Source organism: Pleurodeles waltl, chromosome 4_1, assembly GCF_031143425.1.
Source record: "Pleurodeles waltl isolate 20211129_DDA chromosome 4_1, aPleWal1.hap1.20221129, whole genome shotgun sequence".
In the NCBI taxonomy this organism is placed as follows: Eukaryota; Metazoa; Chordata; class Amphibia; order Caudata; family Salamandridae; genus Pleurodeles; species Pleurodeles waltl.
Genome location: NC_090442.1, coordinates 158,557,608 through 158,572,779, shown reverse-complemented (window position 1 = coordinate 158,572,779; position 15,172 = coordinate 158,557,608).

The window sequence follows — 15,172 nt, the reverse complement described above, 5'->3', positions numbered from 1 at the left end:
TTTGTAGCACGACCCACCACATGTCGTTAGGGCTATGTCTTTTGTCAAGGAAGTGTAAAGCCAGTTTAGTCGTGGCACGGCCACATCTGATGTTGCTGCGATGTTCGTTAATCCTAAATTTCACTGCTCGTGTGGTCATACCTATATATTGTAAATTGCAGGGACAAGTGATCATGTAAACACAATTTTTTGTGTTGCAATTTGTGTGTCTGAGTAGATGCCAAGGGCCTATGGAGTCAAATTCGATGGATTTTAATCGTTTAGTCAGGGTGCAAACATTGCACGTGCCACAAGGAAAATGACCAGTTACTGGTGGTAAACCCCATAGTGTTTGTAAATGGGGGGGTGATGAAGTGGGGCGGGGTCTAGTATGGACGAGTAAATCCTTTACATTAGTGGTGCGTTTAAAGGCAAATAGAGGTTTTGGAATCTGCGACCCACCACTACAGAGAATAGACCATCTCTTATTCACAACTTTTTTGATAGTGTTGGAAAGAGGAGTAAAGGTTGACACACATGTGAGTTTAGGCTCTGGGTCCACCGAATTAGTGGATAGTAAATTGTCTCTGTCTTTGTTCCAAACGTTTGGCTGATTCCATCACGGTTCAGATTACACTCATGGAAGGTGCTCTTAAAACTACAGTCTCACTTGCTGCTTTCAAGAACCGATTAGCAGAAATCAACTCTGAACTTAATGATAACAGGGAGTTCTTAACCCAACAGAAAATCACGAAACTACAAAAAGACATCACGAGATTTAACCGTGAAAAAGTCTACCCTTACATCACAGATGACTTCACTACTGAGACACTGTCCTCCTCTTCTGATGAATCCTCCACATCAAGAAAACAACCACGGAAATACAGCAACAGTTCCTCATCCGACGGTTGGAATACTGATGATGATGGGACCCATCAATTTTACCACTACCCCCAATATCCCCCCGGACACCCCCATTATCCACCTGGACAACCCTTAGCATGGCAACAACCATTTCCCTTCTATCAACCACGCCCCATGCTCCCATACATGCCTTTTTTAGGCCGCGGCCGGGGCAGGGGAAGAGGCAGAAGGAGAGGAAGAGGCAGAAGGGTACACTGGGCACAGGACGAACCACAAATGGTGACACGCAGTCAAGGGAAGAATCCACCAAATCAGATCTAGTCGATCACTTTCCCCTATTGAATTACAAGTCTTGAATAAAGGACTGGGCTTTGTCCCTACTCCCAGAGAAGACCCTTTCCGCCTCCACTGTGAAATGTCTCATCTCTTCAGGAAGATTAGACTTCAGTTCTTCTTTGAGGACCGCTCTCATGTTGATCAACCCACTGACACGGGCCTTCGAAAACCATCCACTTTCATGCCCCCTACCTCCTCTACGCCCCACGAAGTATTAGCATTTGAAAAAGCAGTACTAAGTGATTTATCTGCTTTACAACCCCAACGGAGTTTTTCCAACATCTCCAATGCTGAGAGAGATGCCCTAAAAGCTCTATCTACAGACTTGAGCGTTGTCATCAAACCTGCAGATAAAGGGGGAGCCACGGTGATAATGAATTCATCTGATTACAGACAAGAATGTTTACGTCTATTGGGGGATTCGACCTATTACACACAGACCAACACAGATCCAACGAAGAGGTTACAAACCGAAATACGAGGTATGATTGAGGAAGCCTTAACGAACACTTGGATCTCACGCAATGAGGCCTCCTTTCTGGATACTACAAGCCCGCGTATCCCTTACTTCTACTGCCTCCCCAAAATCCACAAGGGTAAAATACCTCCCCCGGGACGTCCAATCGTCTCAGGCATAGGGTCCATCCTGGAACCCCTCTCTACTTTTTGTGACAAATTCTTACAACCGATTGTCCAGACATCCACCACCTATCTGAAGGACACCAAAGATGTCCTCAACTTGATTTCAGCTATCAATTCAACGACTGAAGTTCATGCCCTCATTACCCTTGATGTTGAAGCCTTGTATACAAATATTCCACAAGAGGCCACTTTGGAAGTTGTTGAAACTGCTCTTCACTCAGTCAGTCAGATACTGACTTCTCCTGTACATTTCATTATGCATTGTGCATCTCTAGCCCTGAAAGAAAATTTCTTCCAGTTCGAGGATCTTCTCTTTCTTCAGACTCGTGGCACATCAATGGGTAGTACTTTCGCCCCAAGTCTTGCGTGTCTATACATGTCTGACTTTGAATCAAGGTTTATACTCCCTGACACCAATCCTTTTCATACCAACATTAAACTTTGGCGTAGATACATCGATGACATTTTGATCGTGTGGCAAGGTCCCCTTTCTGGAGTACAAGCTTTTACTACTTGGGTTAATACATTGAACCCTTTTTTGAAATTCACATCTTCTGTCTCTAATACAGAGATACCCTTCCTGGATCTCATGATCTGCATTGAACATGGGAAATTACACACTCATACTTACCAAAAAACTACAGACCGCAATAGTCTCCTTATGTATGAGAGTCACCATCCTAAGGCACTCAGAGACAATCTTCCGTACGGTCAGTTTCTCCGACTCCGACGGAACTGTAGTACCACCCGTATGTTCTCCTCCCAAGCTGATGATTTGACCACCAGACTGAGCAATCGCCATTACCCAGACAAGGTGGTCAGGACAGCCTACAAACGGGCCAAGTCCTGTAACAGAGACAATTTACTATCCACTAATTCGGTGGACCCAGAGCCTAAACTCACATGTGTGTCAACCTTTACTCCTCTTTCCAACACTATCAAAAAAGTTGTGAATAAGAGATGGTCTATTCTCTGTAGTGGTGGGTCGCAGATTCCAAAACCTCTATTTGCCTTTAAACGCACCACTAATGTAAAGGATTTACTCGTCCATACTAGACCCCGCCCCACTTCATCACCCCCCCATTTACAAACACTATGGGGTTTACCACCAGTAACTGGTCATTTTCCTTGTGGCACGTGCAATGTTTGCACCCTGACTAAACGATTAAAATCCATCGAATTTGACTCCATAGGCCCTTGGAATCTACTCAGACACACGAATTGCAACACAAAAAATTGTGTTTACATGATCACTTGTCCCTGCAATTTACAATATATAGGTATGACCACACGAGCAGTGAAACTTAGGATTAACGAACATCGCAGCAACATCAGATGTGGCCGTGCCACGACTAAACTGGCTTTACACTTCCTTGACAAAAGACATAGCCCTAACGACATGTGGTGGGTCGTGCTACAAATTGACTCACGCAACACACCGAACTCATTTTTTGAGTTAGAACAACGATGGGTGTTTAAATTACGCACCTACTTAAATGGCTTGAATGATGAGATTCCTTGGAATTGTCTTTCAAAATGATTGTTCACTGTATTTTTAGATTGTTGCAGTTACTACTGCTAATTCCCTAGAGTTTATTTATTTTGATATTCTTTTCCCCTTTTTGTGCAGTCTTCTCAGTGATTAGCTAACCAGCATGATTCTGTGATTTTTCTCTTATGATCAATAATTTTGATTTTGGGACATCCAGTATCTCTTCAAGATACCATCCCTTACCCCACGAGGCCATGTGCAGACGATTATTATCCTCTTATTATTTTTCATTGATTTGTAGTCCTATTTTGTTGTCTGAAACTGTCAGACTAACGCTTATTGCTGTTTTCTATTTTTAGATCTTTTTATGTTGACTCCGGGACCTCCTCCGAGTCTTTTTTCTCTTTCTGTAATTCCTAGACCAACGCGTTCCGCGTTGCCTGACTGCCTGACCGGAAACTCTTAATCTCCAATTTCCGGCACGCTATGTACATCAAGCGTAGCGGTCCGGGTTCCACTATTCTTCGGGAACCACGGACCGGGGTAGGTCTCCGCCTGGCCAGCATTGCTGCAACAAGTAAGTGCCCTGCCGCTTCCCCCCCCGGGTGATACTATACAGGTCCCGTTCCCCTTTTCGGGACCCGTGTTTTCTGCGGACTCCTCCTCCTACGTTGTTCTGCCATTTGACAGTCAACATGGAGTCTTTTATCCACCGGCTCCTTACTCTGCTATATCGGCGACCTTTGGCCGTATTGCTGTAAATACAGTACATTTATCGAGGAGACCAGAGTTACTCCTCTACTCTGACTTCTTCCTGTGCCTCGGTTTCCGTGAGGATGGACTCTACATTTAAAATTTAAAATTTAAACTTAGATAGTTATTGATACTTACTACTCCTTGTACCGTCTAGTGTTCTCTGTTAGACAGCATTTTGTGTCTAGCCACACTATGTAGTCTGCTACCTGTATTTACTCCTATGGACCTTTCTGTCCCACAGCTATTTAACTGACATTCACTGCCTTATTCATTATTTTTGGTTTTCCATGCTTCTTGTGATCATACCAATTATGAACCTATGATTACTATATTTGAGACCCCTATGACAACACACATATACGTTACTTGATTGGATACTTGACCTTTCTTTTAATTGATTCTGTTGTTTCATATTCCCCCTTGTTTAGACGTTGTTTAGCGCTGGACTATTGGTCCGTGTATTCCTAAGATGCTCGCCTTCAATTTTAGGACGGTAAGCTTGTACCCACAAGCACTTGCATGTGTGTTGCTCACGAAGTAATACTTGCACTGCACATCACGGCCGCCTTGTTTTCCCATGATATGTACAATGCTATGACTCGCCCCTATTGTGGTATAACCTGTGTACTTCTTTTTTGCAGGGCACGAGTTAGGAATTATTTATTCCATATTCATGTAAGTGATTATTACGCCTCCCCACTAATTGCTGGTCGAGAGGTATCTGTATTTACTTCCTTGCAAATATATGTGACCCTCATTATTCAGGAGATACATATAGTCACATAAGGTCCTGATGAAGCATCACTGGATCCGTTTGGACCACCAGGATGCGAAACATGTTGACCCATGAGGGGGTAGCTTTTGGAGAATTCCCAGACTCCTCTCCTTGATATGTTCTAATTTACAAGAGTGATTGATCTTAACTTCTTGATTCACTCTTCTGTTTCTAATTTTTAATCTTGGCCCTGACCGCTCATTGGGTCCAATAAAATCTACAGTCCCAGTGGCGTTTTTGAGAGTCAATTTTAACCACACAATTTTTTCTGATCTCCGTTGATTCTTTAGTCACCTTTGGGGTCACGGCACCACCATATATTAAGATCTCCGGCAAAGAGCCCCCCCATCAGGGGTGGTGCCCGTCAGACATTGCAGCGCCAGTCTGACGAGGAGCAGCGCCTATGATGAAGCATGACACCCTATGGGTGTGTGAGGCCTCTTGCTCCTAGAATTTAGGACCCTGGTCACTATATATTTTTTTTTTTTTTTTTTTTTTTTTTTTTGGAGCAGTGTATCGCTGATTTTCTGTGTTCACTTAAGGAGGATATACACTGGACCATAATTCCTCCTGATCCCTCCCTTATTCTCAATATATCACATGACTCTCAACTGACTCATACAACATTCGTACACAGCTCATGCTGTCATGCATATCCATGTTGTCTGACATTTACAACAATCATGAGGAACGAGATGTCAGTGAATGACAGTAATGTCTCCTTACCTAGTTATGTGCATCAAACACAACGAGGATCTACAACCCCAAAAACCTTACAGAACACAATGTGACTGAACTTATCATATGGCACTTGCCACCAGTAACTGCACATTGTCCATCCCATTGATGCCACACAGACTGCAACAACAGGCACACAAGCACTCTAACTGGCAGACATGGGTACATTATAGCCTGTGTGGAGAGAAAGGATGGTGAAGTACTTATAGGATTGTGAACATGAGATACTTACCTGCTCCTCTGGTGAGCCATAGAGCTGTTCATATAGGGGTAGGAACTCATTAACTAGCCTCATCAACTCCTCTGGAGAGAAGGCAGGGGCCCTGTCACCTGCTGGACATGGTATGATTTCTCCCAGAGGCGGCACACAGCAGCGCAGGTCATGGAGGTGTTGCTGGTACCAGAATCAGTGGTCAAGTGAGTGAATTGGCAGAACATGGTGGTCACGTCTGGCATGTATGTGGTCGTCACCGCCGGCGGACACAGCCATTGGCCCACAACTGCCACTGGCAACAACGTTAGCCTATGGCTGTGTCCACCACGGTTGCAACCGCCTACCGCCATGACGACTCCCTCCAGCAGTTGCGGGCGGTTCCTAATGTCCAGTGGAGTAGGTGAGGCAGCCGCCATTTTGGCGGGCTGAAACACTGTATTGGGCTATATAAACTGCATCACACCTGCATAACAGGTTTTTCACCTCACAAACAGGCTCATCCTGTCTTGTCATGTAGGTCCCACTACTCAAAAACCATTGTAATATGTTGCAGGGCACAGATGGCATAATTTAACAGTGGGGCACAGTCCACCACTGCTGATGGTCATTTTGGCTGTAGGGCTATCTAGTCACATTTCAAGGGGCAAATGTGTTGCACATCTTTGAGTTTGGTCCATATACATGCTGTGGCCACATGTGTGGAAAACCATTGGGGTCACATGTGACCCTTGTGTATTTGCAGCTGTGATCTGTGCTGTTTGCCATGTGTATCCTTGTCACATGATATCACTGACATACATCATGTATGTTGCTGTGGACACACTGACTGATGTTAGAAATCATGTCTTGTCATACATAGGTACTCAGGGAGAGGGAGGATGCAACAACCTCCTGTCTACCATCCACTGCAAGACCTTCAGACCGTGGAAGAACGCCACAATCATACTACTCTACCATCTGAATAGGCAAACAATAGTGGATTTATATCGTCAGTTGGAGCCAGATCTGTTGCCAGCTATTAGTTATCCAGGCAGCATACCACCCATTGTACAGTCTTGTCAGTATTGTACTTCCTAGTCACAGGGTCCTTCCAACATACAGTGGCCATATCTGCTGGTATGTCCCAACCTCTGTTCAGACTGGTGTTGAAGGATGTCCTCTCAGCAATGTTGAAACACCTGGACAGCTATTTCCAGTTTCCCCAACGTGAGGATTTAGCCCATGTGAAGGCTGACTTTTATGGTTTTATACGCATCCCACATGTGGTGGGGGCCATTGATGGCACACATGTTGGCTCGGTCCCACCGAAGGCAAACAAACAAGTATACCGCAACAGAAAGAGCTTACATTCCATCAACGTGCAAGTTGTCTGTTTGGCGGATCTCTACATTTCACATGTGTGTGCGTTATCAGGGTTCAGTCCATGATTCCTTCATACTCTAGAACAGCACCATACCCCAGCTGATGTCACAACTGTACCCAGAAAGGGCCTGGTTGGTTGGTATGTCACATCTATCCTGTTTGTGTGTGTGCAATGTCTGGTGTTACAATTATGCAGTGAGTGAATCATTGTTGCACGTACGCCCCATTAGTTATCAGGAGACTCCTCATATCCAAACCGTCCTTGCTTGTTGACGCCACTAAGAAATCCAACTACGCCAAAGGAAGTCTGCTTCATTGAGGCCGGTGGAAGAACAAGGTGGGTCGTGGAGCGATCTTTTGTGCTCCTGAAGGCCAGATTTAGGTGTCTTGGCTGGACTGGTGGAGTCCTCCTCAACTCTCCCGGAAAAGTGTGTTAGATCACTGTGGCATGCTACATGCTCCACAACATCGCCCTACGGAGGAATATCCTGTACATCCCACAGGAGGGGAAGCCTGCAGTGCCACAGGGTGAGAATCCAGAAATGCCAAGTGAGGATGACAGTGGTGAAGTATTGACTGTGACTGTATAATGAACTACAATGTACAATGAACTTTAGTTGGGAGAATGTGTGGGTGGAGTTGAGTGTTTTAGCAACAACTAGGGAGCTGATACTCTGTAATATTCAGCCAGAGGCTGTTTGAAGAGTTAGCCTTTGTCATGCCCACCTCCATGATGTTGCTTTGTTTGTGTCAGTCTCATTGCAATGTAATTACATTTCTAGTAGCCTTCTATGTGATTTGTGTTATAGGTATGTTTTCAAGCCTATACTCCTAGTTTTGTCTTTGTACAGGTACCTTCACCATGACATCCTCATGTGGGCATTTCAGAGCTGTGACATTGGCAGGTATCTGATGCTGTTCTGACATGCAAAGTGGAATGGATTGTAACAGATAATGTAGGTCACAGATTTGGGGTGTATGAGACATGTGCCAAGGCAGCTTGCACAGTGTTTGGGTGGAAGGTCAGAAGTGCACACTGGACTTGTTTTGTGTGCTGATTTAATCATGTGTGTTATCATGTGGGCATGAAATATGTAGTCATCGATTGCGAGGAAGGTATTCACCCTTCACAATGGCTAAACACTATTCTTGTTTGACCTGTATTTAGCTGTAGATGTGGTTCATCATTGCAGGCCACAGTGCCTGTGACATAACACTGACATATGTTTGTGTCATACCACCAGATGCATGGTCATTGGATTATGATGGGCGTGTGATCAGGGACTGTTGTACTGCCATATGTACTGTATGTATCTTGGATTATGTGAACTTGGATTACTTTGATGTGGTATGTGATAAGGATCAAGCTGCTGACAGCATACACTTTAATGTTTGCCTATTCTGCAGGACAATGCCTGACAAATCCCTCCCTTCCATGGCCTGGGGGGCTGTACCCTGGAATATGTACTTTGACTTAGTATGAGCCACACATTCGTATGTCACAAAGGTGCAGACATATGGACAGCCTATGTGCTGTATACTGGAATAAAATGTTTGCTGTGACCATACACTTGTACTGATGTGTTTGTGTGTAATGGTTTTAATCCTGAGCAGGGCACTGTGAACCTGTAACATATCCCTCCTTGCACAAGTAAGTTGAGTCTTCATCATACAGTTCACATCGTCTTACATCTCTACATAGTAAAATGTTGAAATTAAGCAAGCAGACAATGAGTTTGTGATGGGTGAAATTATTACAGTGCTAATGCAATAAATACAATTTGGACAGAAAAGAAACAAAATAATACAGTAAAGATGTCAGTCATGGTGAATTAAATCATTGGAGTAGATGCCACACCATTGGGAGTTCAAAGTCCAGAGTACTCCTCCCATTGGGACTGGTGGGTAGTTCAGGATAAGTCAGCAGAGTGAATATGTGGCACACAAAGGAGTTCCTTTAGGAAGAGGTTACTTGCTGGCAGTGGTGGGTGTCTTGCCAACCGCACCTTCTGGATTCTTCACCGGACATCCCCGCTTGCATGGTGGGGGATCTACTGCTACAGAGGCAGGAGTGTCTGGGGCTTGTTCCTCTGGCAGGGCCTCACTTCCAGTGGCTGGCGCAGATGAAGAAGGGCCTGGTGTTAATGCGCCAAAGGAAGGGTTAGAGTGGTGTTGTAGAGCCCTGCTCAGGGTGGTGTTAATGTCTCTCATAACCCTTGTTAGGGAGGCCATGTTGGTATTGTGAGCTTCCCACTATTCACCCATATCCCTATGGATGTCCCTCTGCAGCTGCTTTATTTCATGGAGTTGTTCAAGACCTGTTCCATCATGCTTTGGCACTCCTTATAGACCTCCATGACGTGGCTGATAGTGTCCTGGCCAGGAGCAGCGCAGTGGCCTTACCCCGCTGGCCCACAGCATCCCTCCCACGTAAGCCAGAAAGGGAGCACCCTGCCTCACACTCCAGCATGCCGTCAGCCCAAAGGCATCATGGTAAATGCAGTCAAAGGGTTTTTTTTCTCCAAAAAATAAACTGTATTTTTTCACCTTAGTAGGTGCAGCAAGTGCTGTAAATCTCTGGACACGTGTTTCTGGGGAGCAGCTTTATCTGTGGGGTTGCTGGAAATGCTGCCAAAAGTCCTCTCAGGTTTATGTACCACTCACTGGCACGCAGGTGCTCAACCAGAGCTCGTCAGCTCGTTGGCTCAAGGGAGCCTTTTTAAACAGGAAAACCAGAAAGGGAGCACCCTGCCTCGCACTCCAGCATGCAGTCCGTCCCAATGCATCATGTTAAATGCAGTCAAAGTTAGTTTTTTATCCATAAAGTAAACTGTAGTTTTTCACCTTGGTAGGTGCAGCAAGTGCTGTAAATCTCTGGACACGTGTTTCTGGGTTCAGCCCTTCATCAGCAGAGAGCAGCTTTGTCTGTGGGGTTGCTGGAAATGCTGCCAAAAGTCCTCTCAGGTTTATCCCTCCCACATACCCTACCTCCACGGCCCTGTGCCCTTACCACAGGGTGCCCTACCCACTGGGTCCTGGACCCTCATTGTTGGAAGTGTTATATTGCAACTCAGGATCCAGGACTGGGGGGCATGACATGTTAGACACTGTGCTCGGAACAAAGGCTGGGGGGGCAAATGGTTAACTGTGATGTGGAGGTAACCAGGCAGGGAGGTATTGATGTGGCCACAATGAGACTCACTGTTGGTGTCTGACCAGGTTGCCAGGATGGGCCATAACCGTCCAGCACATCCAGACATCCAGGAGTGTCTTCTTCACTGAGGGCTTCATCCAAGAGGGTAGTGTCAGTCTCTTCTGTGTTCTTTGTGTGCCCAGTGGCAGCTTGACCTGTTGATGTGAAAGATACAATGTTACTGGTTGTACTGTGGCATCTACCTCCAACAATTTAGTATTACATTAAGCATTAACCTTGTGCAAAGTTATTTTGCAGTTAATCTTATTGTGGCAAGTAGCCATGATATTGGTTGTATTGACCTGACATTTGTGAAGCATGCCAATTCCATCTAAGTCAAGCTGCTGCTAAAACGTGCAGATCATTAGCCCTTGGGAGGATGGCCTAAGAATGTCTTCTTGCCGCCAGTGCAGGCAAAACAGTGGCTAGGCAAGATATGTCTTTGGCAATTTCGAGGCCTAGTTGATTGTTATGTAGGCAGACCCAGGACTTTGTTGTATAGTTTGTAACTCGAGTCGTCATGTGGTCAGTGCATTGTGAATGTGTCTGCGGCTGCCAATACTATTCTGGTGATGCATCTTGAGGTCTTTGGGATCATTGTTTTACACACTGGGTAAGCTGTCTTTCCCGTCCTCAATAGTTTCACCTTCAGTTAGCTAGTCAAGATGGAGGTAGGTGGCCAGACAAATCTAAGGGTTGAGCATGATCTGTATCTTGGTCCCTCCCAGGTGAGTAAACTTCCATTGAGAGTTATCAGGAAAGGGTGTTTGAACAAGTGACTAATGTTCTGGTGTTTGGAATTGATGAAACTGTGCCTCCTGAGACTTGCAGTCAGGTCACTCTCCATACTACACACACTTGACAAATGCTATCCTCCCAGGTCAGTAAACTTCAATTGAGAGTTCATCAATAGGTAGATTTGGGCAAGTGAACATTGTTTTTATGGTTGGAGTTAGAGACACAGGACCTATTGGGCTTAGCATTCCGGTCATTCCCTCTACTTCCCATTACCATACACATGTTATCCTCCCAGATGAGTAAACTTCATTTGAGAGTTAAGACACAGGGCAGACACAGACCCAGACTTTGGGCATGAGAATTTTGCTCTTGTGTTTGGAGTTGGAGAGACAGAGCCTCCCGGCCTTAGCAGTCATGTCACCCCCTCTACTTCATACACTTTATAAATTATATGCCCACAGGTGAGTACACTTCATTTGTGAGTTTTGAAAGAAGAGTATTTGGAGAACTGAATACTGGACTCGTATTTTGAGTTAGTGAAACAGTGCCTCTTGGCCTTAGCAGTCATGTAACTCCCTTTACTACACACACTACACAAATATCATCCTCCCAGGTGAATACGCTTCAATAGAGAGTTAAGACGCAGGGGACGTTCGAGAAAAGAACACTGGGCTGGTGTTTGGAGTTAGAGAAACAGTGTTTCCTGGGAGTTGTAGTCAGGTCACTCTCACTATTCCCCAATACTTGACAAATGTTATCCCCAAGGTGAGTAAACTTCATTTGGGAATTGACAAGCAATAGTCTTTGGACAAGAGAACACTGGGCTGGTGGTTGAAGTTTCAGAAACAGGGCCTCCTGGGAGTTGCAGTCATGACAGTCCCTATACTATACATACTATACAAATACCATCCTCCCAGGGGAGTACAATTCAATAGAGAGTTGAACAACAGAGATCTTTGGACAAGAGAAGCATGTGCTGGTGTTTGGAGTTACAGGAACATGGCCTGGTGGCATTAGCAGTCATGTCACTCTCTAGTACACACACTATACAAATATTATCCCCCAGCTGAGTACACTTCATGTGTGAGTTACCAAACAGGAGTCTTTGGAAAAAACAACACTGGACTGGTGGTTGGAATGACAGTAAGAGAGTCTCCTAGGAGTTGCAGTCATGTAACTCCCTGTACTACACACACTGTACAAATGGTATCCTCCCAGGTGAGTACACTTCAATTGAGAGCTAAGACACAGGGGTCCTTGGACAATTGTACACTGTGCTGGTGTTTGGAGTTACAGATACAGGGGCTGCTGTGAGTTGCAGTCATGTTCCTCTCTCTAGTACACACTCGACAAATATTATCCCACCAGGTGAGTACATTTCATTTGTGAGTTCCCAAACAGGAGTCTTTGGAGAAGAGGACACTGGCCCGGTGGTTGGAGTGACAGTAACAGAGCTCCCTGGGAGTTACAGTCATGTAACTCCCTGTACTACCCACACCATACAAATGATGTCCATTTCAATTTCAATTGAGAGTTACCAAACAATGGTATTTGGAGACGAGAATGTTGGGCTCGTGGTTTGTTTTATAGACAAGGCCTTCCTGGCGGCCTTAGTAGTCCTGTCATTTCCTCTACTTCCCGCATTTGACAAATGGTATCCTCCCAGCTGAGTAAACTTTAATTGTGAGTTGCCAGGCAATGGATTTAGACAAGTGACCACTGTTCTGGTGTTTGGAGTTGCTGAAACAGTGCCTCCTGTGAGTTGCAGTCATGTCACTTGCCCAATGTCCTCCCCCCAGATGAGTACACTTTAATTGAGAGTCACTAACATATGTATTATAGCATGTGACCACTGTGATAGTGTTTGTAGTTACAGGACTAGTGCCTGCTGGGAGTTGTAGTCATGTCAGTGCCTGTACTACACACACTATACAAATGATATTTCCCCAGATGTGTACCCTTAAATTGATATGTACCAAGCTGGGGTATTTGGAGAGGTGACCACTGACCTGGTGTTTGAAGTTATCGAACTGTGCCTGCTGGGAGTTGTAGTTATGTCAGTCCCTGTACTGCATACACTTTACAAATGTCATCTCCCCAAGTGAGTACTTTGGACAGGTGAACACTGGGCTGGTGAGTTGAGTAACAGCAAATGAAGCAAAAGGTGAGCTGTGAGCATGCATGGCATAGCATTTCGGTGACATTTATTGTGTTGTGACTTACCAGACTCCACTTCCCCAGGTATTACTATCAAGCCTTCACAATGCTGGATGGCCAAGATGTTCTCCTCCCAGGGAAAGAGATGTAATGGGGCACTGGGAGGGCCACCACCAGTCTTCTTGGCCTGCAGTTGGTGCCTGGAGACCAGGGAATGGACCTTGCCCCTGTAGTCGTCCACCTCTTCCTAATGTCCTCCCTTGTGTCCATGGTGATGCCGACAGCATTGATCCTGTCCCACATTTCCATTTTCCTACTGAGAGGAGTATGCTCGACTTGTGCTCCAAACAATTGTGGCTCTACTCTTATATTTTCATCCACCAAGACTCTTAACTCATCTTCTGAGAAATGGGGATTTTTTTAGACGTGACATGGGTAAAAAACCAACGGGTGACAGGGACTTCCTAAAGAAGGGAAGTGCAAATGGGCAAAACTGGTGTGTGCAGGGTGTTGTATGGGGTGGTGAAAAAAGTGGTTCCTAGTATCTGTATTGTGTGGTAAATAATTTGCTTTGGCTTATGTGTGTTGCAGTGTAAATGCAAAAGATTGTGGTCTGTGAAGGGGTGTGTTTTATCGTGTCCTTTGCAGGTTTGGCCATTGTGGCAATGTGTGTCAGCTGTGTTGTTTTCAAATTTATCCAATGTGTAGTTGTGTATTACTTTGGTCACTGTATACCACCATGGTTCGGACCACCAACCGCCATTGGCTGACCACCATGGGAACCCATCAGAAAGGACCGTCAACATGGCAGTCTAGCGGTCCAACCGCTAAACTCGTAAGGAGGCCCAAAGTAACTGCTTTCCTTTCTGTAAAGTGATAAATTTGGCACCCTCTGTCACTGTATCTTTAAATAGTCCAATAATATAAATATATATTCGATTTTTACTGTTGAATGTTTGTTAGTAACGTTAAAAAATGCAAATACTTTTATTTTGTATAGGTATATGTATTTGCAGTTGAGCTGTTTTGCAGCTTTTCTATTGGGGGTGTTCTAATGTGGAGCAGGTGTTTTCTTTTCTGTTGAATGAAAATAAAAACATACGTTTCATTTTAAATGATACTTTATTGGTAGTTTGTAGAGGATGAGGTTGTTAGGTTTATATTTGCTCGCTATTTGAGTGAGTTTATAATTTGTTATATAGTTATGTATGCTTACTTTCTTTTATCTTTTTACTCATTTGTGAAAGATGTGAAAGTCATTTTTGGCAGTTTTTTTGGTTTTCAAGTTGTAGTATTTTTGTTTTACGAAGTCTAAGTTAAAATGTTACAGTTGGGGAGTGTGTTGAAATTTTACATCTTTAAGTTTAATAACAATCATGTTTTAGTTTAAATATAAGTATTACTTGCTTGGTTATGTAGTTGCTGAAAAGTATGTGTTTCTTCTTTACTGGTTTGTTGAGAGAATCCAGCAGAGTTTCCTTGTCTTGCAGAGTTTCTTGTTTTTGAAGTACTTCATTGTTTCAATTAGTGTACCTTTTACATTGTTGATTTAATTGTTTGTTTGATTTTATTGCTTAAAGTTGTTCGTAGTTTTATTGTATTGGTTGATTTAGTATAGATTGAATTTTTTTATCAGTTGAGTTCTTCTATGGTAAATGCTCATTTAGGTTTTATTTTTGATGTATAATTTATAGTTTGATATTTGGTTACATATTTGTGTGTGCGTGTATGTATATATATATATATATATATATATAAATATATATATATATATATATAAAAATGTACATATATATGTGTGTGTGTTAATATTTAAGTTGGAGTTTAAATGTTTGTAGTTAAGGCTAATACTTTGGGGGGTTTATTTTATATATTTTATTGGATGAATGGTAAATGTTTTGTTGGTGTAATATATTTTTATTTAAT